This window comes from Puma concolor, chromosome A1, assembly GCF_028749965.1.
Source record: "Puma concolor isolate L17-30 chromosome A1, mPumCon1.1.hap2, whole genome shotgun sequence".
Classification (NCBI taxonomy): domain Eukaryota; kingdom Metazoa; phylum Chordata; class Mammalia; order Carnivora; family Felidae; genus Puma; species Puma concolor.
The window spans coordinates 21,428,998-21,455,022 of NC_141667.1; the positions used below are offsets into that span (position 1 = coordinate 21,428,998).

General features: G+C 38.4%; 1 long non-coding RNA gene and 1 pseudogene across 1 annotated transcript in view; one reads left to right on the plus strand and one right to left on the minus strand.

Annotated features, from left to right (window-relative positions):
* Positions 1–26,025, plus strand: part of LOC147584046 (uncharacterized) — a 255,389-nt gene that overhangs the window by 117,162 nt on the left and 112,202 nt on the right. The window lies entirely within an intron of this gene.
* Positions 1,292–2,862, minus strand: LOC112860431 (small ribosomal subunit protein uS3 pseudogene; annotated as a pseudogene).

The following is a 26,025-nucleotide window of genomic DNA, read 5'->3' on the forward strand; positions in this document are numbered from 1 at the left end:
AATCTTGCTAACTTCCCTATCAGCCACCGAACTGACAAAAGAGGCTTAGAGCCCATGGTGATTGGTTCAGATAGAGGGTCTACCTACAGAAAATATCAAAGACCTACCAATATCTTGATTGTATCTTTGTGGGACCCTAAGCAGAGTACCCAGGTGAACCACTTGGGTCTTCTGAACTGTAAACTGTAAGATAATACGTTTGTGTTGTTTTTAGATGCCAGGTTGACATTGAATTGTGAAAGCAACAGGCAATTGAAATTATACATGTAAGTATGTATAGGTCCACACACATATATGTATAATATATATATATATATATACACATATTTTGTAAATATGAAATGATGAAATGGAGAGAGAAAAATATTCAGAGATGGACATCATATTTTAAAAATGCTTATAGACATTATTTAAGAAACACTCCAATTATTTAAGGCTCTCAGTTACCTACAACAGGATTCACTCTGGTTAGATAAAAGCAGAAAAGAAACTTCTTAAAACTTAAAACCATTTTAAATGATATTAGGAATTTCAGAGTCTCCAAGAAATCTAGAAGCCAGTATTATGTACAGCAAGATCAATGCATTGGGGCATCACTAACTACATTACCAATTTTGCTGCCATCCCCGTCAATACTATAGCTTCTCGGGTCATACTAATTACTTGCAGGGTTACTGGCTGAAAACCAGTATGGTGGCTTCAGATAGATGAACATAGCACCAAACACACTAAAACATAGTTTCTGTGTATGAACGGAATATTTGATTGGCAATGTCTGAGACCGAGCATCAAAGGAAACTATGAGAATCAGTTCTGGTGTACATCTTAGGAAAGCAATAGTCATTATATGAGAAACAGTACAAATACATATAGGGCTTTGTAACTACAACAACAATTAGACACTCAAACTCTAATAGACTAAGAGTTGCTGTTAAATGTCACAAAAACATTTTTGGTGAAATGTTTTCCATAAAATTAACCTTTTTTTTTTTAATTTTTTTTTCAACGTTTATTTATTTTTGGGACAGAGAGAGACAGAGCATGAATGGGGGAGGGGCAGAGAGAGAGGGAGACACAGAATCGGAAACAGGCTCCAGGCTCTGAGCCATCAGCCCAGAGCCTGACGCGGGGCTCGAACTCACGGACCGCGAGATCGTGACCTGGCTGAAGTCGGACGCTTAACCGACTGCGCCACCCAGGCGCCCCTCCATAAAATTAATCTTAATAACGTTAAATAAGTCTTTTTTTCCCCTTATTTCCGGTAACTTTTTTTTCTTTTACAAAGATTTTATTAATGGTCTTTGCAGAGCAAAATCCAGACTCCAGATCTAGCTGCTGAGGCAATTGGTACTGGCTGTGTCCCAGTAGGCGGATCTGGCTTCCCACCCTTCTGTTCTGAGATGGGGGTGGTGGGAAGTATCTCATCTTTGATTTCCACAATGCTCACATGATCTGTCAGGGACTTCTTAGGGCCAGTTTTACCACTTGTGTCCCAGGGAAGCATGATCTTCACTTTGATGCCCAGGACACCCTGTCTGAGCAGTGTCAGTGTAGTAGTTAACAGAGCCCCCACTGTGAATCATCAGGCCATCCACAAACTTCTTGGGTTTAGCTTTCTGTCCTCAGAGTTTCCCGGACACCAGCACCTCACAGCCTTTGGCCCCACTCTCCTTGATGACCCGCAGCATGGGCCACAGCAGCCCTTCCACACGGCGAGGCCTCCTAGGGGTTTGTAACACAGAGACTCTGCCTGGGTCAGCACACTGACCTCTTGGGGCCACCTTTCAGCATAAAGATCTACACTGCATAAAAACTCTAGAGGGAAACCAAACCTCTGCTGAACCACAGCAGTCAATTCTTGAATCCATAGGTCCTTCTCCCCAAGAACATCCTGCGTCCTGTTGGCCAAGATAATGATTTCTGTCCTGGTTGATGTAACTCGGACTCCAACCCAGGAGTCGCCATCGTCAGCCAGCTCCGAGTGAGAAACTCATTCCGTTCAGCTTTGAAGATGCCATCACCGACAAACTTCCTCTCGGAAATCTGCACCGCATGTACCAAGGAGCCCCACCACCTTTATAATAAGACATTCCAAAATATTCTAACCTAAATGGAATTAGTAGGAACATACAAGATAACATTTGTGTAAAATTACTTTCCAACCAGTAAAATCTCGATGATACATAATGTGGGATTTTCAGCACGGTCCTAAATTAGATGGTGAAGTTAGCTTTATATACATTATAGTAGCTAATAATTATAATATTAAATAACACTATAAATTTGTGGCATTCAGACTCTCAGTTTGTATATTTAGAGAGGTAAATATAAGTAGCCAAATGTTTTGGATCTCAGTACAGGGGAAAAAAATCAACTCCATACCTGTAAGACATTAGTTTGAAAAGATTTTTCTCCCTTTATTTTAAGATTCTTAGCACATCTCATTTTCATAACAAGAACTGAGTTATGATTTTTTCGCATTTTGTATCATAGCATAATTCAGTGCAGGGTTTTTGGAACCATAATTCCTAACCGTGTACTTTGCTTACAGATTCACTTGAGAAATCTCATTCTTTTTACACATCCTGCATTGAAACAGACAGTTTGCTCCTACCTCGAAATAATGTATTGATACTAATAATGAAAACATCTAAAAAGGAAATCATTCCAAAGTAATATTTCTTGGGAGATGAGTTGAGTTATTAGCAGTTTGTTAGCAGGGACTAAAATTCTTCATCTTTTACCCTTTCTGGGATTAGAGCAGTGATAACATTTCTTTTGTGGTTCAAGGGTAAAATCATATTTTAAAAAGTACGGAGTCAAATGAGTCTTAACCTAAGTGATTCTTTGAACTTACAGCATGGCGGTTTGACTTGTAAAGAGATGGGATAGAATCTGTAAAAATAAAAGAAAGAAAACCTTCTTCAGGCTCCTTCTCAAGGAAAATTCTGTGTATTCTGAATAAACTGTCTGATAACTATCTTTGCACCTAGTGAGAAGCAGAAACAAATTTACACTGAAAATTAAATAAGGCAGCAGGGTGTGTGTGTAAACTTTTGTAGTACAAAACCTCATGAAAATGACATATGTAAGGAATATAGTGGTATTACAAGTAACCAGATTGTCTCGATTGGGGCACTTGATAAATGTAATATCGCCAATTCTTGTATATTTATATCGTATACCCTACTATGTGACACACTAAACTTCCCTTGGGTATAACCATCCTATGCTAAACATGGGCCCGTGTACATACAGTAACATAGATTCATGATCTTACTTAGGTTTGGGAAAGCAGAGGCAATGCCTATTGTAGTTTCAAATGACTCCTGTGTGAAAATATTTTTACTCAAAAGTTTATTCAAAGACAGAGTAAGCTTAGAGCAACATTTCTTTTTTTTAATTTTTTTTTTTTTTTTTAGTGTTTATTTTTGAGACAGAGACAGCATGAGCGGGGGAGGGGCACAGAGAGAGGGGGACACAGAATCTGAAGCCTGCTCCAGGCTCTCAGCTCTCAGCACAGAGCCCGACGTGGGGCTTGAACTCACGAACTGCAACATCATGACCTGAGCGAAGTCAGATGCTTAACTGAATGAGCCACCCAGGCGCCCCTAGCAGCATTTCTAAGATTTAAGTTTATAAGTTTCACAGATCTGGGAGCTTGTTAATAATATCCAGCCCAGGATTTACAGTTTCAGTTAAATGTTGAGTTAGACAGAATTCCACAGTGGTCTCCTATGACACACACTTTTATATAATCCTTCCCCGTGAGGGTGGGCAGAACTTGTGAATATTACGAAGTATCACTCCTATGATTAGGTTGCTAATCAGCTAACTTTTTGGTAATCAAATAGAAGATTAATCTGGGTGGGACTGACCTAATCCTTTGACCTCTTAGATTAAGCGTCCTGAGAGAGTCTCCTGTTAAACTTGAGGCGGGACACAAATGGCCAGGTTGTGAACTACATGTAGAATTGCATCCATAGGGCCTTGCTTCTGCAGCCACAGGGTAAGTGGTTCCTGCCAACACTATGGGAGCTTGCAAGAGTACTGAGCCTGAGATGAGACAATAGCTCCAGTTGGTTCCTTGATTTTAACTTGCTCAGAGCCTGAACTGAGGACCTTGCTAACTCATGCCTGGCCTCCTGATCCATGGCAACTATGAGATAATATCTGATTTTCTCAACTACTAAATGTGTGGTAATTTGTCACACAACAGTAGAGAAATATCACAATAGTGTCTTACAAAATGTCTTACAATAACTAGTATTCTAAAAAATAATTGGTAATTGCAACAACTCAATTTCTCTGCAGAGTATGGATGAAAACTGTGAATATCCATAGTGCTAACATAACTGAGCAAAGAGGAGATAATAGAAGACAATAGGGAACTGTAGGACGTGTGCAGAATTGAGGGGTGAACTCTAATTCAGCAACTGGCAATGATGTTAAATGTGGCCAAATTTTACGTTTCTTTAAAAACAACCAAAAAACTCTAGGTTTTTCTGTGTGTGTGTTCATAACATGAAATCAGTTGGCAATAACATGCTCCATCCTCTGCAAAAAGGAAAAAAAAAAGAAAGAAAGAAAAAGAAAAAAAAATCCGTGTGGACCAAAAAAAGAAGTCAACAGGACAGTGTTTTGTAACCTGTGGCATAAAGTTTAAGAATAAGTACATTTGCTTAAGTTCTCCTTTTAAAGATAATCTTTGTGATTACATATTTGTCCATATGTAAACCCTTGTTCTTTTTGTCTCATTCACTCATTTCCCCCTGCCCTGCATTCATTTATTTACAAAAGAAATACTCACTGAGCATCTGTTATGGGACAGACAGTATTCAATGCATAATATACAAAGAATACAAAAATATCCCAGCCCACATGAGGCTTATTTCTCCCAATACCATACATGGAAAAGATAATTAAAATATATACAATGTAAATGTTGATAAGACCTGTAAGGGGAGAAAAAGTAAAGAAATTACAGAGAGAATGCAAGATTAGAAATGGGTGGTGGGGTGGAGAAAGACTGTTTCATGTGCATGCACTTTATTCCAGGTGGTTTCCTATGTGCTAGACCAACAGAGTAAAGCGGATACAGTGCTCTTTCTCAAAGAGCTTATTATTTGCTGAAATTGATGTACAGGTAATCAGACTATGTTCTAATAAGTATTTGTGATGCGTGACAGGACACAGCAAAGGACAGGGTATTAAGCAAACATGCAGGAATGCCAAAAGTGGACTCTGAGAGTTCCTAAAATGTGTGTAAGCTTTCAAATGTTTGCTAGGAATTTTAATTAAATAACCTCTAAGTATCTTTTGACCCTCTGAGCCTCTGTGATTTAAATTCAAGGAAAATATTTTCAAATTCTGTATGAGAATGCAACCTGTCAAACTTGAGATCTCCATAACATCCCAGGAATCTTTTGGAAAGTAGTTTTCCCCATAAACTTTCATATGAAGTCATGCCTAGAAAGACATTTGATATGTGGAAAACATGGAGAGAGTTTGGTTCTGAACTTTGCAACATTTCCAGAGGCACAACAATCCTAAAATTTCAATTTTCAGAGTCACTAGAAGACAAAAGTGACCTTAGATGTTTCAGATATGTTCTCCTGATGTAAGGAGTCTAAGCTGTGGTAGGGAGGAGATGGAAAGGATCTAGACTTGTGGAGTAAATTATCACTGCAGGGAGGACAAGGTCACCCCAGAGAGGAAACTGCTGTATCCAGGATGGCAGAACAGGTTTTAAGTACTAGTGAAATTCAATAAAGAAGGCACAAAGTTTGCCAGAGTGACTTAAACATGTCAGTTTACAGAGAGTTCTACTAAAATTAAGTTTACAAATATAAATTCATTGTTTTTCTCCTTGGAAATCAAGGGCTGGGTATCTTGATGACAGTGACCCATGAAGCCGTCTAAGAAGGAAAAAGGGAAGCCTGGGAGCCGCCCAAGCTCTTTTGCCCCAGGTTGGCTTCTCAGTATCAGTGGAGCCACACAAAGTGGCTACTTTCTCCACTGTAGAAAGAGAAGCCCAGCCATGGAATGGCAAAGCTTGAAAGCATTCTTTCCTACCTCCACGCATTCCTGAGAAACCTCTCGAAAGAGTTCAAGAAAATTCAGTTAATTCAAATCCGAGTAACAAAAATGGAACATACTTTCAGCAGAGATAGAATTACATGGACGATTACATTAGAATTTGGGGAGAAAATACAAAGTGTTTGTCCCCCTATACACTGCTTTCAAACTTTTAAGGATTCTCTTTCAAAGATGGTCCTTGCTGGAAACCAGAGTGGATGTTTTCAACCACAGTGTGTAGCAGTAAATGAATTACAAATTAGGTGACTTTGGTAATCACAAAATTCTCTTTTTTAGAGATAGTTTATAGTAAATTGTGACCATGTTAAAAGTTTTCATGTGTTTGTTTCCTGATTTAGCAGTATTGTGTACACTTTCAAAACCACTTTCTGTATCTTTTACAAATATATGAAAGGTTTCCTGACTCCAAAAACAAAGAGGAAATGACTAGTCTGTTAAAAGAAAAAAACAGAAGGTGGAATTAAATTGCTTTTCTAAAGGACAGCACAAAGTAATTACGTAGTAAGGGTTAAGATCTGGAGCAAATTTAGCAGGGTATAGTAGTTAAATGTTGCCCTCTAAAACCTAAAATATTGGGGGATTAAGATAAAAAAGCCATTCATTATCAATAATGGGTCATTTTTTAGAAATATATTAATGCTTTTTTTAAGCTATTACTTGTGTGCAACTGTTAAATTTTTTCTCTGTTGAAAAATCAGTGCGAAGGACGGTCAGTAGAAATAGGCTATCTCCTTCTTCTCTTTCTGTAATTTTCCACAGTGAAACTTTGAATACTGTTGCAACTCTCTTTTCCCTGGAGTTGGGTATGCAATACACATAATGAAACAGTACAGTTGGATTGACTTCACCAGTTAACTTGGTAAAATTGCCAGTTGATCTTGGTCATTGAATTGACTAGTCAGCCAGTATCTTCTTACAAGTTGAAACTTTTTACTGTAAAGAGATCAAAACTGTCTTTCCTTCATGTGATCCCAGTTCCTATTAGTAAAATGCATTCAATTCATATCCCTTCTCTTTACCAGGCGTATGTCCACCTTTCTAATCTTTCCTCCCAGGAATAGGACCCTCATGGTGGTAAAGACTGTGGTCCAAATGATTTTTTTTCTCTGTCTTTGTTGAATTTGCTGCACGGTGGATAATCAGAACTGCATCCTTGTGATTTTGCACAGAGGAGTCTCATTGTATGACCATTATTCCCATGTCATTTGGATATCATGTTAACACTCACTGTAGAAGTCCACCTGCTTCTCTTTTTCCTTCAAACATGAGGTATTGTGTATTATGTGGCTTCCTTGGGTGACCTCACATTATCGAGCAACCACTAATTCTCTTAGCACAGTTGTCTTTCGTGTGGCATATTAGCCCCTTGAACACGAAATGGAGGCCAAGGAAGATCAAACTACCAGTTGGTACTTACTAGTTTGTTTTCATCTTTAACTTTGTCTTTGCTGTTACTCCATCACTGCTGGATGCATGGAGTCCCAGCTTTTATGTTCCTGTACTTTTCCCTCACCTATCTGGATGTCTTTGAGTACTTTAATCACCTTGTTTTATTTCCAAAGTCTCTCCATGCTGGTATAGCATTTCCTCTTTTGCTTTGCTTTTGGAAATGTCCTGTGCATTTGTCTCCCTTTTCTGCTACCCTGTGTTTTAGTGCACACAGAGATCAACTAATCCAGACCTGATGGTGAAAAGATTGCAAAGAAAAAAAAAAAAAACAACTAATTTTCTAACACATCCAGGTTCACTATTTCAACAAGATTCCCCAAGTCAGCTTCAAATTGTCACTTGAAATTAACCCACCTCAAGATTATTTTACTCTAATAATCCATTATTCTTTTATTATTGCAGTAGTTTGCACTGCTCAACTCCTGAATTTAATGGTAAGGGATTGAAATGGAGCAGAAACACACAAAATAGAAGACAAATTCAAAATGCCTTTATAATCCATTGTGTAGTCATGGAATAATAGTTATTAGCCATGTTTTCTCTTAAATTCGATTTACTTCTCTTGAGTCATTCATCTTAATCAACCCAGTTTAAATAATTACCAGATAATATCTGAGCAGCCTCAATAACTCAGGATTTAGAAAGGCAATACAGAATTTATTAAGAATGACAATTATGATTAGGTAATAAATGACATACAATTTACTAACGACTAACAAAGACCCACATTAATAAATGTCAAGTCAAAATTTTGTATGTGCGGCTATGCTAATAACATTAAAATCCTTAAACACTATAAGATTGCTGAAAGTCTTTGGTAAGGGTGGATATAAATATTGGTTTAGTGAGGATACTTTCCTTTTGTTGTTCTGAGTTGCAGTATTTATCAATCTTTTGAACCCTTTGTGTTCAAATCTCATATATTGATTAATATTTGTTATTTCTTTGTATTAACACTTAGACTAACAATTATATAGCATACTAATCTATCCTCATTTAGACAGAGTTCATACTCTAAGTAAACTATGTTCAATTGCTAATTTTCTAGAATGAAAAGTGTTCTTTTCCTTTTAGTTAATATGTAATTCTTTTCATTCAATGCAGAATAAAAATGAAATTGGATGACTTTAAATAAGTCCAAAACCTGAAAATTACTAACCACAGCTGCCTTTTACTGTAGGTTATGTGTCCACTCTGCTCACATACAATTGTTCAAATAAACCACAGTGACTAACTGGTGTAGCCTGGATCTCTGTCTTTTTATGTATCTCTGGCCTATTCTTTAAAAGGAATCCCACTGCAGACAATCTTTTGGGCCTTACAAGCTTGCAGTAAAGCAGTATTTAATATTCCTTCTGACTTCAGAAGCTGAGTTAAATTGTTTAGATTGTTTGCCTGCATTCTGACATAAATGCCTACTTTAACTTGGCAAATATCTAACGTTTGGCATACTGTCATTATTATACTTGTTGGTCTAAAGAAGTAATTTGAGTTTATATGGCAGTGACAGTTAATATTTGAAGCTTTCAATTAATCAGATATATATTGCATACTAGATGGAACTATAATTCAGGTTTGTATTCATTCAACTCTTTTGGTGCCATACACAATGCACGGAATGGAATTCAAATATTTTCTTTGAATTCATTTTTAAACTCACAAAGAATATAGTGCGTAGTTACCAATTTCAGAAAAAAAATGACAAGTTTGTGTTTGAGATTATCTTTTTTTTTGTTTGAAATTCAAAAATTTATTTTTATTTAAATTATTTCCATGTTTTTCAAATGACAGAAGATACAGCAGATGTAAAACAAAGAAGCAGTAATAATTAAAACATATATGTGCTAACATGCATTTATATATCAGTTTTTAAAATTAAATTATGATAGTGTCACATCTAAAACTGAATACCTGGCAGTTTCTGGAACACTTATTTATTTTTTTTTAATTTTTTTTTTCAACGTTTATTTATTTTTGGGACAGAGAGAGACAGAGCATGAACGGGGGAGGGGCAGAGAGAGAGGGAGACACAGAATCGGAAACAGGCTCCAGGCTCTGAGCCGTCAGCCCAGAGCCTGACGCGGGGCTCGAACTCACGGACCGCGAGATCGTGACCTGGCTGAAGTCGGACGCTTAACCGACTGCGCCACCCAGGCGCCCCCTGGAACACTTATTTAAATTAGTAGCTGTCTGCTAAATATTCTGTGCTAAATAAATGTTCCACAAGTAAAAATAGTCACAAATCATCTTTTTGTTGGTCATTAATTATCATTAACACATTTATTTATTAGGGGGACAGGATCACCTAAAACAACTTAGAAGTATTCCAAAGCTAGTGACAGCTAGTAATGACTCAATGTTAACATCGTGCCCTGAAAATTATTCATTCAACTTATATTTGAGTAGAGGAACAGTTTTAAAATGTGATTCTTATTTTCAAGAGTGCATTTAAATTAATCCAAGATGTTGTGGCAATGGAAATTCCTAAGGAGTTTAGAAATGATTGGAAGTGCACCTGACAGTGTGAATTGCCTTGAAGACCAATTTATGTACAAAGACTTTCAAAGATTCATCAAATTTATATCTATCTATCCAACTAAGCTTCACATAATTTCTTATTATAGGATTACTTTAAATCAAATCTTTAAACCAAACTGCATAGTTTGTGAGATCCACATATAAAAATTCAAAGAAATTATTTTCTAAATTTTATTCTCTATTATGCAGCAGTTTACTGGTTACCTTGAAATGACAGAAATTCTGCAGCAAAATGGTTCTTGCATAAACTGGAATGCTAAAACATTTTGGGGAATAAAAGAATTCCTATAAAGGTTTAAATAAAAATTTTATTGTTACAGAACATTTTGCCCATATTAACATCTGTTCCTGTTTGGGGAGATTTTCTTCTTGGCAAGGTAGGACTGTATCTATCCAATGGTTCTCAACCAGTCCCAGAATGCATGGAGAGCTGCTCAAAGAGCTCATCACTCTGCACCTGTTCAGGCTGCACAGCCCAATTTTGAACTGCAGAGTGAAAGCAGAAAAACACACACAAGGTGCTGTAACTCTGCAAAAAAGAATCATATTATGTGTCCCTTGTTGTCAGAATTCATGAATGCCCCACATAATGTGATAGTAAAAAGAAAAATCTTTGGATTTATCATTACTGTCTTTAAACCTTTAGGACCATATAGTGCTGTTAGAATCTTCTAAAGTGAACCTTCAAGTGTAATTAATTATTAACCGAAGTTAAATGCTTCATACACCATATTTTCTACTTACTCAAATCAGTCATGTTATGGCAGACTAGCCCATCTATCTGCAGGAGAGTGCTGGTTACTTCCACTAACTCAACAACTTCTTGTAAGTCACTTAACTTTAGATTCCTGATCAGTTTTGTTTCCATTGTTAATACTGAGGCCTTCTGGAATCAAGGACAGAATTTGAATCAGAATTCAGGAGTCCAGAGGGACCTTATTTATTAGTAGCTCTGTCCTGGGAGACAGCACATAAAAGGCTAATTGGGCTCAAAGTCTGAGGAAACAAAGTTCCACTCTTATAAAGTGCAGATTTACACAATTCCATGGATTCTCAAAGGATGCCTTGGACCTAAAAAAGTCTCTTTACCTAAAACATTCTCCTTTTCCATATCACTCTTCTTATTCACATAGTATGAAGAAGCCACTGTTTTATTTATTTTCTTGAAAATATTTTATTTTGAAGAAGTATAAAGATTCAGGAGAAAAAACAGAGTTTGTTTTATTTGAGAAAGAATTTGGCTCCTACGACCCTATTTAAACTGCCAATCTTTGGGAAATAAACAGCAGTTGCAAATAATACAGTGAATTCAGATATTCACAAACAGGGCCAATAAAATACAAATTTAAAAAATGAAATCACTCATTAGGTTTCTCTAGGTTCCAAAATATCTTAGAATATCTTTAATTCTATTTAAGCAGAAAACTGATGTAACCCGTAGGAAGAGCCAGCAAGAGTTACAGACATCTGAATATTGCTGCTGCCAAGATTTACTTTTAATAAAATTAGCTGAAGGCTAAGTTTTAAGAAATTCCCATTACACAACCTTGAAACTTGGAAATCGATGATGGTGTTGGTTTTGAGCCCATGTGTCTCTCAGAAATGAAGTGATTTGTTACTTGAGATAGCTAATCTTCTGCCAATAAAAGCAGTCCTGGTGTTGGTGATGGGGGTCTAGGTACCACTAAAAAATATATATCATTGGGAGATCATGTCTTTCAGTAGATGGAAAATATAAATCACGCTATGAGAGAAGCTTTATAGTTCTTGTACCCAGCCCAAAACACTGTGACTGTGCATTACCCCTTCTAATCTATACTTCTTGGTATTTTGGGTTGTCACTATTACTATTGAATAAATGAATTAATGCTAGACAACACATGTTTTAATGAGCATATATAGTAACAAAAAATAATTGCATAAAATATGTTTAATTGTAGTTGATTTTTTTAACAAATAAAATACTTATAAATATTTCTTATATTACATTTGGGTCAAGTGGTTGGTTTAACCTATAACTATAAAAGTATTTATTGTGATCTCCATGCCCTTGGTCTCTAGCGTTCACTCAAATCTTGTTTACATCGTACTGTGAGCTGAGGGCAATTTTGTGCAAATAGGAAACTAGCATTATATTCTTTTCCAACATACCCCAAATTTTTCAATAGATAATTATTGCAAAAAAGACCTCCAATTTGAATTATTGTTCCATTTTAGTATCTTGAAACAAAAATATCTACCAGGGTAACAGTCTGTGATTTATAAAACATTTTTGGGTGAACTATTGTCAAATAGTTGTCAAATTTTGTCAAATTATTGTCAAATTTATAAAACATTTTCGGGTGCTTCATGTCAAAATTAGACATGAAGCAGGCAGTATAAGAATTATATAATCATTTAAATAAAAATCAATAATTGAAGACACCAGGTCGCACAATTACTATATGAAATGCATTGGTATTCCTTTTTTTAAAAAAAGATTTTATCCTTAAGTATCTCTACACTCAACTGAGTCACTCATGTGTCCACATCAGTATAAGTTTTTTAATGAGTACGTAAAGGGTCCGTTTATGTATGAATTTATTGGAAGAAGAATAAGAGAAATTTCTGGCGTGTTAGGTTAAAATGGGATTGAGTAGAGAACATGTCATCTGTCTCAGATTGTAGACATGGATGAAACTGTGTCCATCTCATAATTTTAAGGGATGTTTCATTTCCCTGAGAAAAAAATTCCAAGCAGCACTCTTTAATGGATAAGAGACCTTTGCCAACACTTGTGTCATAGAGCATCAAATGGCCTCACAGAGGAACAAGGAAAATCATCAAAGATACCCAGGAAAGGTGATAACAATCACCGAACTTAATGGTGCACAGTGGCAAAAGATGGGGCAGAGGTGTTAAATAGCATTAGAGGAAAGAAACCAAATCAAAAAACCAGGTAGCTGAGTAGACTTTTTATAAGCTAGCACTAAGGCACACTTTAATCCAAAATTTCACAATTCATTTGGAGTCCTGCTTCCTTTTCATTCTTTGTTTCTCTGAGTTTTGGGTCCAGTCTGAGGCTGTACTCCATATGATAGCAAAAATGGTGGTGTGAATTTTAGTCCTTAAAACACCCATGTCATTCTGTCCTTAGGACAATTCCTACCTTCTCAGAAAATGGTTGAAATTTACTATGATTCAACTAGATAAGGTCAGATGCCTACTCCAGAATAATGCAGTGTTCTCAGAAAAATGGACAGTTCTGATCAGCTTAACCTAAGTAACGGCCTTCACTCCTTGAAGTAGGTGTGGAGTAACTTTTCTGGAAGATGTTTAGTTCCTAAAGTGGGTTTGTCAGGGGGTCGCCAAGGAGGCAAAGAGGGTTAATTATTGTTAAGAGGGCAACCATCAGTTATCTACTATGTTATCTTGTATGTGTTGTAAAAATGAAGTGAAATAATGCATGTAGAGTCATTTTCACAATGTGTGGTCACTATTAACCAATTATTTTTCAGTGACAATGATGTGATATTCTTAGAATATGAATATATAATATAGAAATGCATTTAGGCAACTAAACCTACTTCTGGGTAACTTGGGAGTTGAATATTGGCATCTGATTCTGACCTCCTTCCTAACTTAACATAAAAAACACCGATTTTATGTGAAAATAAGGGCTATGATACATATCTGTGCTGGAAGTTAGAAAATGTTAGTATACACGTCAACAACTTAGAAAACTATCTGCCAAGGAAAATTTTCTGAAAGAAGAGCCAAACTGATCTGCAGTTATTCTCAAATGCCTTCTAAGAAGTACACAGAAATAACAAGAATCTACACTAACCCTTTTCTGAAGTGAGAAAGTAGTAGAAGCCATTGGGCGCTATTAAGTTATGGAATACACATGTACAGAGCACTGAAATCGATGTCATAACGAACAAGGATATTGTGTCTCATCTTTACCACACAAAGGGGGTAAATAAAATAGTACCAGTTGTTAACAGCCGCACAAAACTTTAAATAGTTCTTCATCATAAAAACAATCATTCTACCTTGGACATCCCTGGAAAGACTTCTCTCCTTATCCCTATCTGGTCCCCTCAATGGGCAAAATTAAACTACTCTATATTTTAATATTTTCTGTATTCCTTACCTAGTCCTGAATGATTTGTACAGCAGTCAAATCACTAATAAACTTCATTTCAATTTTATTTTGTTTTCAACATTTATTTATTTTTGAGAGACAAAGTGTGAGCAGGGAAGGGGCAGAGAGAGAGGGCGACACAGAATTCAAAGCAGGTTCCAGGCTCTGAGCTGTCAGCACAGAGCCGGATGCGGGTCCCTAACCCACAAACTGTGAGATCATGACCTGAGCCGAAATGGGACGCTTATCTGACTGAGCCACCCAGGTGTCCCATTTTAATTTTAAATACTGATCAAGCAGAGGATTTTCTCTGAAAGGATAAATAAAATAAAGAATCAGACACATGAAAACATTGTTTCAAAAAAACAAACAAACAAAAAACCCCAAAACCCAAAAACCAGAAACCTCCGAAGTAAATCAGTAGTTGAATTAATGCAAAAATTAAGATGTTTAGGAAAGTTTTATAATTTTTATTATCAAAAATTCAAGGTGTGCCTGGGTGGCTCAATCAGTTACGTGTCCAACTTCAGTTCAGGTTGTGATCTCACAGTTCGTGGGTTCCAGCCCCACATCAGGCTCTGTACTGTCAGCAGAGAGCCCACTTCAGGTTCTCTCTCCTGCTGTCTTTCCGCCCATCCCCTACTCACATTCTCTCCGTCAAAAATAAATACTTAAAAAATTAAAACAACTTCTCATAAAATCAGAGAATATCATAGGAATTTGAAAATATGATCAATGTATTAAACAAATTGTCATGGTGAATACTTACTGTAATAATGAAAGCAAAGAATTGAAGTTGCAAATTATTGTTAAGAATTTTTTTTGGAAGAAGTGGTATTGAGAGGACTAGAGGGAAGATGGCGGCGTAGGAGGACGCTAGGCTCACCGCGCGTCCTGCTGATCACTTAGATTCCACCTACACATGCCTAAATAACCCAGAAAACCACCAGAGGATTAGCAGAACGGAGTTGCCAGAGCCAAGCGCAGACGAGAGGCCCACGGAAGAGGGTAGGAAGGGCGGCGAGGCGGTGCGCGCTACACGGACTGGCGGGAGGGAGCCGGGGCGGAGGGGCGGCTCGCCGGCCAAGCAGAGCCCCCGAGTCTGGCTGGCAAAGCGGAGGGGCCTGACGGACTGTGTTCCGACAGCAAGCGCGACTTAGCGTCTGGGAAGTCATAAGTTAACAGCTCTGCTCAGAAAGCGGGAAGGCTGGAGGACAAAGGGAAGGAGAGCTGCTGAGCCCCCGGACGACAGAGCTCAGTTTGGTGGGGAACAAAGGCGCTCGCCAGCGCCATCTTCCCTGCCCATCCCCCAGCCAAAATCCCAAAGAGAACCAGTTCCTGCCAGGGAACTTGCTCGCTCCCCGCAAACAGCCAACTCTGCGCTTCTGCGGAGCCAAACCCCCAGCAGCGGATCTGACTCACTCCTGCTGCCACAGGGCCCCTCCTGAAGTGGATCACCTAAGGAGAAGCAAGCTAAGCCTGCCCCTCCTGCCCCTGTGCACCTTGCCTACCCACCCCAGCTAAGACGCCAGATCCCCAGTATCACAAGCCTGGCAGTGTGCAAGTAGCCCAGACAGGCCACCCCACCCCACAGTGAATCCCGCCCCTAGGAGAGGGGAAGAGAAGGCATGCACCAGTCTGACTGTGGCCCCAGCGGTGGGCTGGGGGCAGACATCAGGTCTGACTGCGGCTCCGCCCACCAACTCCAGTTATACACCACAGCACAGGGGAAGTGCCCTGCAGGTCCTCACCACTCCAGGGACTATCCAAAATGACCAAGCGGAAGAATTCCCCTCAGAAGAATCTCCAGGAAATAACAACAGCTAATGAGCTGATCAAAAAGGATTTAAATAATATAACAGAAAGTGAATTTAGAATAATAGTCATAAAATTAATCGCTGGGCTTGAAAACAGTATAGCTGACAGCAGAGAATCTCTTGCTACAGAGATCAAGGGACTAAGGAACAGTCACGAGGAGCTGAAAAACGCTTTAAACGAAATGCATAACAAAATGGAAACCACCACGGCTCGGATTGAAGAGGCAGAGGAGAGAATAGGTGAACTAGAAGATAAAGTTATGGAAAAAGAGGAAGCTGAGAAAAAGAGAGATAAAAAAATCCAGGAGTATGAGGGGAAAATTAGAGAACTAAGTGATACACTAAAAAGAAATAATATACGCATCATTGGTATCCCAGAGGAGGAAGAGAGAGGGAAAGGTGCTGAAGGGGTACTTGAAGAAATAATAGCTGAGAACTTCCCTGAAGTGGGGAAGGAAAAAGGCATTGAAATCCAAGAGGCGGGGCACCTGGGTGGCTCAGTCGGTTAAGCGGCCGACTTCAGCTCAGGTCACGATCTCGCGGTCTGTGAGTTCGAGCCCCGCGTCGGGCTCTGGGCTGATGGCTCAGAGCCTGGAGCCTGTTTCCGATTCTGTGTCTCCCTCTCTCTCTGCCCCTCCCCCGTTCATGCTCTGTCTCTCTCTGTCTCAAAAAAAAATAAATAAACTTTAAAAAAAAAAAATTTAAAAAAAAAAAAGAAATCCAAGAGGCACAGAGAACTCCCTTCAGACGTAACTTGAATCGATCTTCTGCACGACATATCATAGTGAAACTGGCAAAATACAAGGATAAAGAGAAAATTCTGAAAGCAGCAAGGGGTAAACGTGCCCTCACATATAAAGGGAGACCTATAAGACTCATGACTGATCTCTCTTTTGAAACTTGGCAGGCCAGAAAGAATTGGCACGAGATTTTCAGTGTGCTAGACAGAAAAAATATGCAGCCGAGAATCCTTTATCCAGCAAGTCTGTCATTTAGAATAGAAGGAGAGATAAAGGTCTTCCCAAACAAACAAAAACTGAAGGAATTTGTCACCACTAAACCAGCCCTCCAAGAGATCCTAAGGGGGACCCTGTGAGACAAAGTACCAGAGACATCACTACAAGCATAAAACATACAGACATCACAATGACTCTAAACCCATATCTTTCTATAATAACACTGAATGTAAATGGATTAAATGCGCCAACCAAAAGACATAGGGTATCAGAATGGATAAAAAAACAAGACCCATCTATTTGCTGTCTACAAGAGACTCATTTTAGACCCGAGGACACCTTTAGATTGAGAGTGAGGGGATGGAGAACTATTTATCATGCTACTGGAAGCCAAAAGAAAGCTGGAGTAGCCATACTTATATCAGACAAACTAGACTTTAAATTAAAGGCTGTAACAAGAGATGAAGAAGGGCATTATATAATAGTGACAGGATCTATCCATCAGGAAGAGCTAACAATTATAAATGTCTATGCGCCGAATACCGGAGCGCCCAAATATATAAAACAATTACTCATAAACATAAGCAACCTTATTGATAAGAATGTGGTAATTGCACGGGACTTTAATACCCCACTTACAGAAATGGATAGATCATCTAGACACACGGTCAATAAAGAAACAAGGGCCCTGAATGAGACATTGGATCAGATGGACTTGACAGATATATTTAGAACTCTGCATCCCAAAGCAACAGAATATACTTTCTTCTCGAGTGCACATGGAACATTCTCCAAGATAGATCATACACTGGGACACAAAACAGCCCTTCATAAGTTTACAAGAATTGAAATCATACTATGCATACTTTCAGACCACAATGCTATGAAGCTTGAAATCAACCACAGAAAAAAGTCTGGAAAACCTCCAAAAGCGTGGAGGTTAAAGAACACCCTACTAACGAATGAGTGGGTCAACCAGGCAATTAGAGAAGAAATTAAAAAATATATGGAAACAAACGAAAATGAAAATACAACAATCCAAACGCTTTGGGACGCAGCGAAGGCAGTGCTGAGAGGAAAATACATTGCAATCCAGGCCTATCTCAAGAAACAAGAAAAATCCCAAATACAAAATCTAACAGCACACCTAAAGGAAATAGAAGCAGAACAGCAAAGGCAGCCTAAACCCAGCAGAAGAAGAGAAATAATAAAGATCAGAGCAGAAATAAACAATATAGAATCTAAAAAAACTGTAGAGCAGATCAACGAAAGCAAGAGTTGGTTTTTTGAAAAAATAAACAAAATTGACAAACCTCTAGCCAGGCTTCTCAAAAAGCAAAGGGAGATGACCCAAATAGATAAAATCATGAATGAAAATGGAATGATTACAACCAATCCCTCAGAGATACAAACAATTATCAGGGAATACTATGAAAAATTATATGCCAACACATTGGACAACCTGGAAGAAATGGACAAATTCCTGAACACCCACACTCTTCCAAAACTCAATCAGGAGGAAATAGAAAGCTTGAACAGACCCATCACCAGCGAAGAAATTGAATCGGTTATCAAAAATCTCCCAACAAATAAGAGTCCAGGACCAGATGGCTTCCCAGGGGAGTTCTACCAGACGTTTAAAGCAGAGATAATACCTATCCTTCTCAAGCTATTCCAAGAAATAGAAAGGGAAGGAAAACTTCCAGACCCATTTTATGAAGCCAGTATTACTTTGATTCCTAAACCAGACAGAGACCCAGTAAAAAAAGAGAACTACAGGCCAATATCCCTGATGAATATGGATGCAAAAATTGTCAATAAGATACTAGCAACTCGAATTCAATGGCATATAAAAAGAATTATTCACCATGATCAAGTGGGATTCATTCCTGGGATGCAGGGCTGGTTCAACATTCGCAAATCAATCAACTTGATACATCACATTAACAAAAAAAAAAGAGAAAAACCATATGATCTTGTCAATCGATGCAGAAAAGGCCTTTGACAAAATCCAGCACCCTTTCTTAATAAAAACCCTTGAGAAAGTCGGGATAGAAGGAACATACTTCAAGATCATAAAAGCCATTTATGAAAAGCCCACAGCTAACATCATCCTCAACGGGGAAAAACTGAGAGCTTTTTCCCTGAGATCAGGAACACGACAGGGATGCCCACTCTCACCGCTGTTGTTTAACATAGTGCTGGAAGTTCTAGCATCAGCAATCAGACAACAACAGGAAATCAAAGGCATCAAAATTGGCAAAGATGAAGTCAAGCTTTCGCTTTTTGCAGATGACATGATATTATACATGGAAAATCCGATAGACTCCACCAAAAGTCTGCTAGAACTGATACATGAATTCAGCAAAGTTGCAGGATACAAAATCAATGTACAGAAATCAGTTGCATTCTTATACACTAACAATGAAGCAACAGAAAGACAAATGAAGAAACTGATCCCATTCACAATTGCACCAAGAAGCATAAAATACCTAGGAATAAATCTAACCAAAGATGTAAAGGATCTGTATGCTGAAAACTATAGAAAGCTTATGAAGGTAATTGAAGAAGATTTAAAGAAATGGAAAGACATTCCCTGCTCATGCATTGGAAGAATAAATATTGTCAAAATGTCAATACTACCCAAAGCTATCTACACATTCAATGCAATCCCAATCAAAATTGCACCAGCATTCTTCTCGAAACTAGAACAAGCAATCCTAAAATTCATATGGAACCACAAAAGGCCCCGAATAGCCAAAGTAATTTTGAAGAAGAAGACCAAAGCAGGAGGCATCACAATCCCAGACTTTAGCCTCCACTCCAAAGCTGTCATCATCAAGACAGCATGGTATTGGCACAAAAACAGACACATAGACCAATGGAATAGAATAGAAACCCCAGAACTAGACCCACAAACGTATGGCCAACTCATCTTTGACAAAGCAGGGAAGAACATCCAATGGAAAAAAGAGAGTCTCTTTAACAAATGGTGCTGGGAGAACTGGACAGCAACATGCAGAAGGTTGAAACTAGACCACTTTCTCACACCATTCACAAAAATAAACTCCAAATGGATAAAGGACCTGAATGTGAGACAGGAAACCATCAAAACCTTAGAGGAGAAAGCAGGAAAAGACCTCTCTGACCTCAGCCGTAGCAATCTCTTCCTCGACACATCCCCAAAGGCAAGGGAATTAAAAGCAAAAGTGAATTCCTGGGACCTTATGAAGATAAAAAGCTTCTGCACAGCAAAGGAAACAACCAACAAAACTAAAAGGCAACCAACGGAATGGGAAAAGATATTTGCAAATGACATATCGGACAAAGGGCTCGTATCCAAAATCTATAAAGAGCTCACCAAACTCCACACCCGAAAAGCAAATAACCCAGTGAAGAAATGGGCAGAAAACATGAATAGACACTTCTCTAAAGAAGACATCCGGATGGCCAACAGGCACATGAAAAGATGTTCAGCGTCGCTCCTTATCAGGGAAATACAAATCAAAACCACACTCAGGTATCACCTCATGCCAGTCAGAGTGGCCAAAATGAACAAATCAGGAGACTATAAATGCTGGAGAGGATGTGGAGAAACGGGAACCCTCTTGCACTGTTGGTGGGAATGCAAATTGGTGCAGCCGCTCTGGAAAGCAGTGTGGAGGTTCCTCAGAAAATTAAAAATAGACCTACCCTATGACCCAGCAATAGCACTGCTAGGAATTTATCCAAGGGACACAGGAGTACTGATGCATAGGGGCACTTGTACCCCAATGTTCATAGCAGCACTCTCAACAATAGCCAAATTATGGAAAGAGCCTAAATGTCCATCAACTGATGAATGGATAAAGAAATTGTGGTTTATATACACTATGGAATACTACGTGGCAATGAGAAAAAATGAAATATGGCCTTTTGTAGCAACGTGGATGGATCTGGAGAGTGTGATGCTAAGTGAAATAAGCCATACAGAGAAAGACAGATACCATATGGTTTCACTCTTATGTGGATCCTGAGAAACTTAACAGGAACCCATGGGGGAGGGGAAGGAAAAAAAAAAAAAAAAGAGGTTAGAGTAGGAGAGAGCCAAAGCATAAGAGACTGTTGAGAACTGAGAGCAAACTGAGGGTTGATGGGGGGTGGGAGGGAGGAGAGGGTGGGTGATGGGTATTGAGGAGGGCACCTTTTGGGATGAGCACTGGGTGTTGTATGGAAACCAATTTGACAATAAATTTCATATTTTAAAAAAAAAAAAAGAAGTGGTATTTTATTTTATTTTATTTTTTTTTTCAACGTTTATTTATTTTTGGGACAGAGAGAGACAGAGCATGAATGGGGGAGGGGCAGAGAGAGAGGGAGACACAGAATGGGAAACAGGCTCCAGGCTCTGAGCCATCAGCCCAGAGTCCGACTCGGGGCTCGAACTCCCAGACCGCGAGATCGTGACCTGGCCGAAGTCGGACGCTTAACCAACTGCGCCACCCAGGCGCCCCAAGAAGTGGTATTTTAAAATGAATGAAATAAGACAAAGAATGGTACAACAAAGCTAAATTTTGTATAATAGTTTAGAAGGAAGTAGATTACAAGAATCGAAAAAAAACTATAAAAGGAGCATTTATGATGTGGAAGCAATTAAACTGAACTTGTAATTTCAAATAAAATAAAAATCCCACAAAAAGTAGGGCAGATGGGACTCCAAAATTTTGAAAATCTGGTTGTAATGTTTAAATTTCAAAGACAAAGAAAAATACAGTTTGATATGGAAGAGGAAATGGTTCATAAAGAGGAAAAAGCATATGAATATGTGAGCAAACAGAGGATCAGACTGTCAAATCAGAGTCATACAAATCAGTTGTTACCCAGGATACTTTACTAATAACATGAAAGGCAAACAAAGAGGTTCAGATACAGCTGGGAGATTTTTTTTAATGTTTATTTATTTATTTTGAGAAAGAGTGGCAAAGAGAGACAGTGGGGGAGGGACAGAGAGAGAGGAAGAGAGAGAATCTCAAGCAGGCTTTGCACTGTCAGCCTAGAGCCTGATGCTGGGCTCGATCTCACAAACTGTGAGATGATGACCTGAGCCAAAACCTGGCTCAACCGACTGAGCCACCCAGGTGCTCTGAATGTTTCCAATTTATACCAAGATGGCTTATGATTTTATATAGAGCCGCCTGGGTGGCTCAGTCGTTTGAGTGTCCGACTTCGGCTCAGGTCATGATCTCACAGTTTGTGAGTTTGAGTCCCGCGTTGGGCTCTGTGCTGACAGCTCAGAGCCTGGAGCCTGCTTCGAATTCTGTGTCTCCCTCTCCCCCATTCACACTCTGTCTCTCTCTTTCTCTCTCAAAAATAAACATAAAAAAATTTAAAGATTTTATATAATATTTTCAGAAAATCATGTATACCTAAATCCTTGGATTTTATCTGTGTTTACTATAAGGAATCCTAGGCCAAGGATATTTGGCTAAGAGTTTTGATAAATAAGGACTCTTCTATTTCAAGACAATATTAAGAGTCTCTTTAGGATGACTTTCAGTTAGCAATTTGCAAGGAAATTAGACCAGGTCACCTGTCTCTTTCCCTAGGAGCATTTCCCCAGTATTCAGGTCAGTGATGAATCATGGTCTAGCTGCTTTAACTCTTTTTTTTCCCATTTGTATTCCTTTCAGTTTAATATCCCCTTGCTATATATATTTTTAAGTTTTTAAAAAATATTTGTCTTACAAAATTTTCTCCAAAATCTTTTTACAAAGTAATATGCAAAAGGACCACTGGGATTTGAATTTTCCTTTGAGAAATGGCAGTCCCCCCTACAGCCAGGGTAATGTGACTCCATACCTTCTACCTTCCCTCTAATTCAGACTTTCCAGCTCAGCAGATGTACAATTTGCTACAAAGCTAATAATAACATTACATTCACTAGAAATTGCTCTTGGCCCCTACTCCCAGTCATCTAACTTTATTTTGACAAATAGAGAATCCTAGAACTGTCATAATAGAGGGATTCACAATTAGCCTTAATGAGGCTAGATGAGGTAAACTTATGACCCAGCCTAAAGTATCTCTGGAATACACACTGTCAAAAATAAAGTTACTGATACGATGTTTCAGGGCTTCAATTTACTTGGAATGCTTATTTAATCTCAGGCCTGGGAACACTAGATTAGGAAAACAAAAGAAAAAACGTGTTGAAGAGGTAAAAAGTTACACAGTTAGGCAATTGCATTCTCCACCAACCAGATTTTAGAAATCTTACTTCCTTTCATAATTCAATTTGAAGGCCCACTAATTTAACTAAAATATCCCAGCTGTTTATAAATTTATGTATATAACTGAAGTACAGTTGACACACCATGTTATGATAGTTTCAGATATACAATATAGTGATTCAACAGGTCTGTATACGTTATGCTATGCTCAGGCGACACTATTTTAATACTGTTGACTGTGTTTCCTACTCTGCACCTTTTATCCTTGTGACTTATTCATTCCATAACCGGAAACCTGTACTTCCCACTCCCTTTCACCCATTTTGCCTATCCCCTATCCCCTTCCCAGTGGCTACCATCTGTTTTTCTTTGTATTTATGGGTTTGTTTCTACTTTCCTTTTTGTTTTTACAACTTTTTAAAGTAACAACTATTTGCATTTTTCATTCTGTTTTCAATGAGGTCACTGTTCTAGGGACAGTAAGATAGTTGTGAATTATTCACCTTGATTGACGTATGTTGATCAAAAGAAATTCATCCAGGTAGGCCAAATTGATAGAGTTTGCTAAAGACCTTAAATTACATTCTTCAAGGCTGGTTTTGTTAAAGCATAGGGGTAGTGTAGAATTAGACATCATTCTGGTTAATACCTACATGAGGCTAGAAGAGAAGTCTCATGCAATCCATTTGACATCTATGCCCTGGAGAATTTTGCTTACAGCTGTTTTCAAGTGATGCCTTTCCTGTGTAGATGGGGCACAGTTCTTTGGCACAGTGACCCTGTAGTTTGATTTTGTCCTTGGGTTTCTGTCATCTCAGTCCATCAGACACAAAGTCTAATTACTGACACAACTAGAACCAGGCAACCATCTTTGGGATATAACCAAGGCATCTGATTTAGCCTTATAATCGTTTTTGAGTCTTCAACTATGTTTTGGTTTTTGGTTTTTGGTATTCTTTTTTTTTTTTTTTTTTTTTTTGGTGGTCATCTACATAAACTACTTCTTCAAATTTCCACAAAAATTACATTCATTCTGAGCCTATTTGTCTAATTATACATAAGTGCTATTGGCTATATCTTCAGATTCTGTGCATATTATTATAGTGCATTGAGAATGGGAGACCCATATAAATAAATAGAGATCAATAGTTGAATTAATGCAAAAGTTAAGATGTTTAGGAAAGTTTTGAAATTTTTATTATGAAAAATTATGTATATATACATATATTCCATCATCAAGCTGATTTCCAAACATTGAAGTGTCCCTTAATCCAGAAAGTCTCATCAGTGAGTCAGGTGGCCAGCTTTGCCTTGGCGGAGATAGAATCTGGGGCTCTGACAGACAGTCATGGGAGCAAAAGATCTTTGGAACCTTCTCTCCTTCACTTCTTGGGCAGTGAATCAGCCTCCTCCTGAACACAGTAAACTCCCCTTGAATTCTGTTCCCTTCACTGTGTTCTTTGACATAATCCGTTTACGAGTGGGCTTTACCCCACTGCTCCCTCTTGTTTACTGCTAGAAGGCTGTTTTCCCCAAACTATTGAATGTAGCTTATGATTTCCACTTTTATTTCACTCTCAGTAGGAGGCAAGATATTAGCTTTTCATTCAGGCCTTTTCAGGTTCTATGGCTTTAATTGAAGCAATAAATTTAGCACCTTATTTGAGAATTATCTGTTATAAATCAGGATCCTCATAATTGGATTTGAGTTCGTTCAGACTAGGATATAGAGAGTGAATTTGCTAAGGTGTTTGAGGAGTTTGGAGCATGGCTGGGGCTGCTCCCTTCACCAATCAAACTTTGATAATAAGCTGTCAAACTTTTAATAGAAAAACTATATATATTTACTTTTTTCACTCCATTTTTAAAAACTAAATAAACAAAACCACCCAGCCGATCAGGCTGTCATTTCCTCACAGGCCTTTTCAAGTCTCCCCTTCAGCCTCCCTTTCTTTTGTAAGGTGTGGAATTTCCCCCCTAATTATGTAGTTCTTTTACCTTTAATACCTTCTCCTGAATATTCCCCTTCCTTCCCAAGTGCAAGTTTATACAAGGCACCCAAGATCAAGAGCGCACCCTATCACCACATCTAGAAACATCCTTGTCAATGGCATTACATTCATTTGTTTTGAAGTGCCAGGGTGGGTCAGTTGGTTGAGCATCTGATTGTTGATTTCAGCTCAGGTCATGATCCCAGGGTCGTGGGATAGTGGGATAGAGCCCTGCGTCAGCCACTGTGCTGGGCTCTGTGCCAAGCATGGAGCCTGTTTAAGATTCTCTCTCTCTCTCTCTCTCTCTCTCTCTCTCTCTCTCCCTCCCTCTCTCCCTCTCTCTGTCTGCTCCCATCTTCCCACTCTATCACTCTCTAAAATAAATAAATACATAAATAAATTAATTAAGTTTGTCTCTGTGGCTATCATAAAGACAGTAGGAAGTCACTTATATGGTTAACATTTTGACTACTTAGGAAGGATTCCATTTGTATGTTGGGAAGGGTAGGACCGTTACCCTTCTCAGGGTAGATGTGCCCAATAGCATTTATCTACTGCTGCAGATTAGATGGAATATGCCTGGAAACTCCTGTCCATAAATATGTGCAATGTATTGAGTATCTGTATCAACTCACATAAATCCCTTTCACTCAGTAGAATAAAAAATTAGTGATGTGCCTTCTGAATATTAATTCTAAGAATATGTGCCTATATAACTCACCAGGTTTCTGTTGATATTGTTTCATAAAACAATCCAGGTATTTAAAAGAATACTCTCTTTGGCCTCCAGATATCTGTATATTCTTACAGATAATAGAAGACCTTAATTGAGTTACCTTG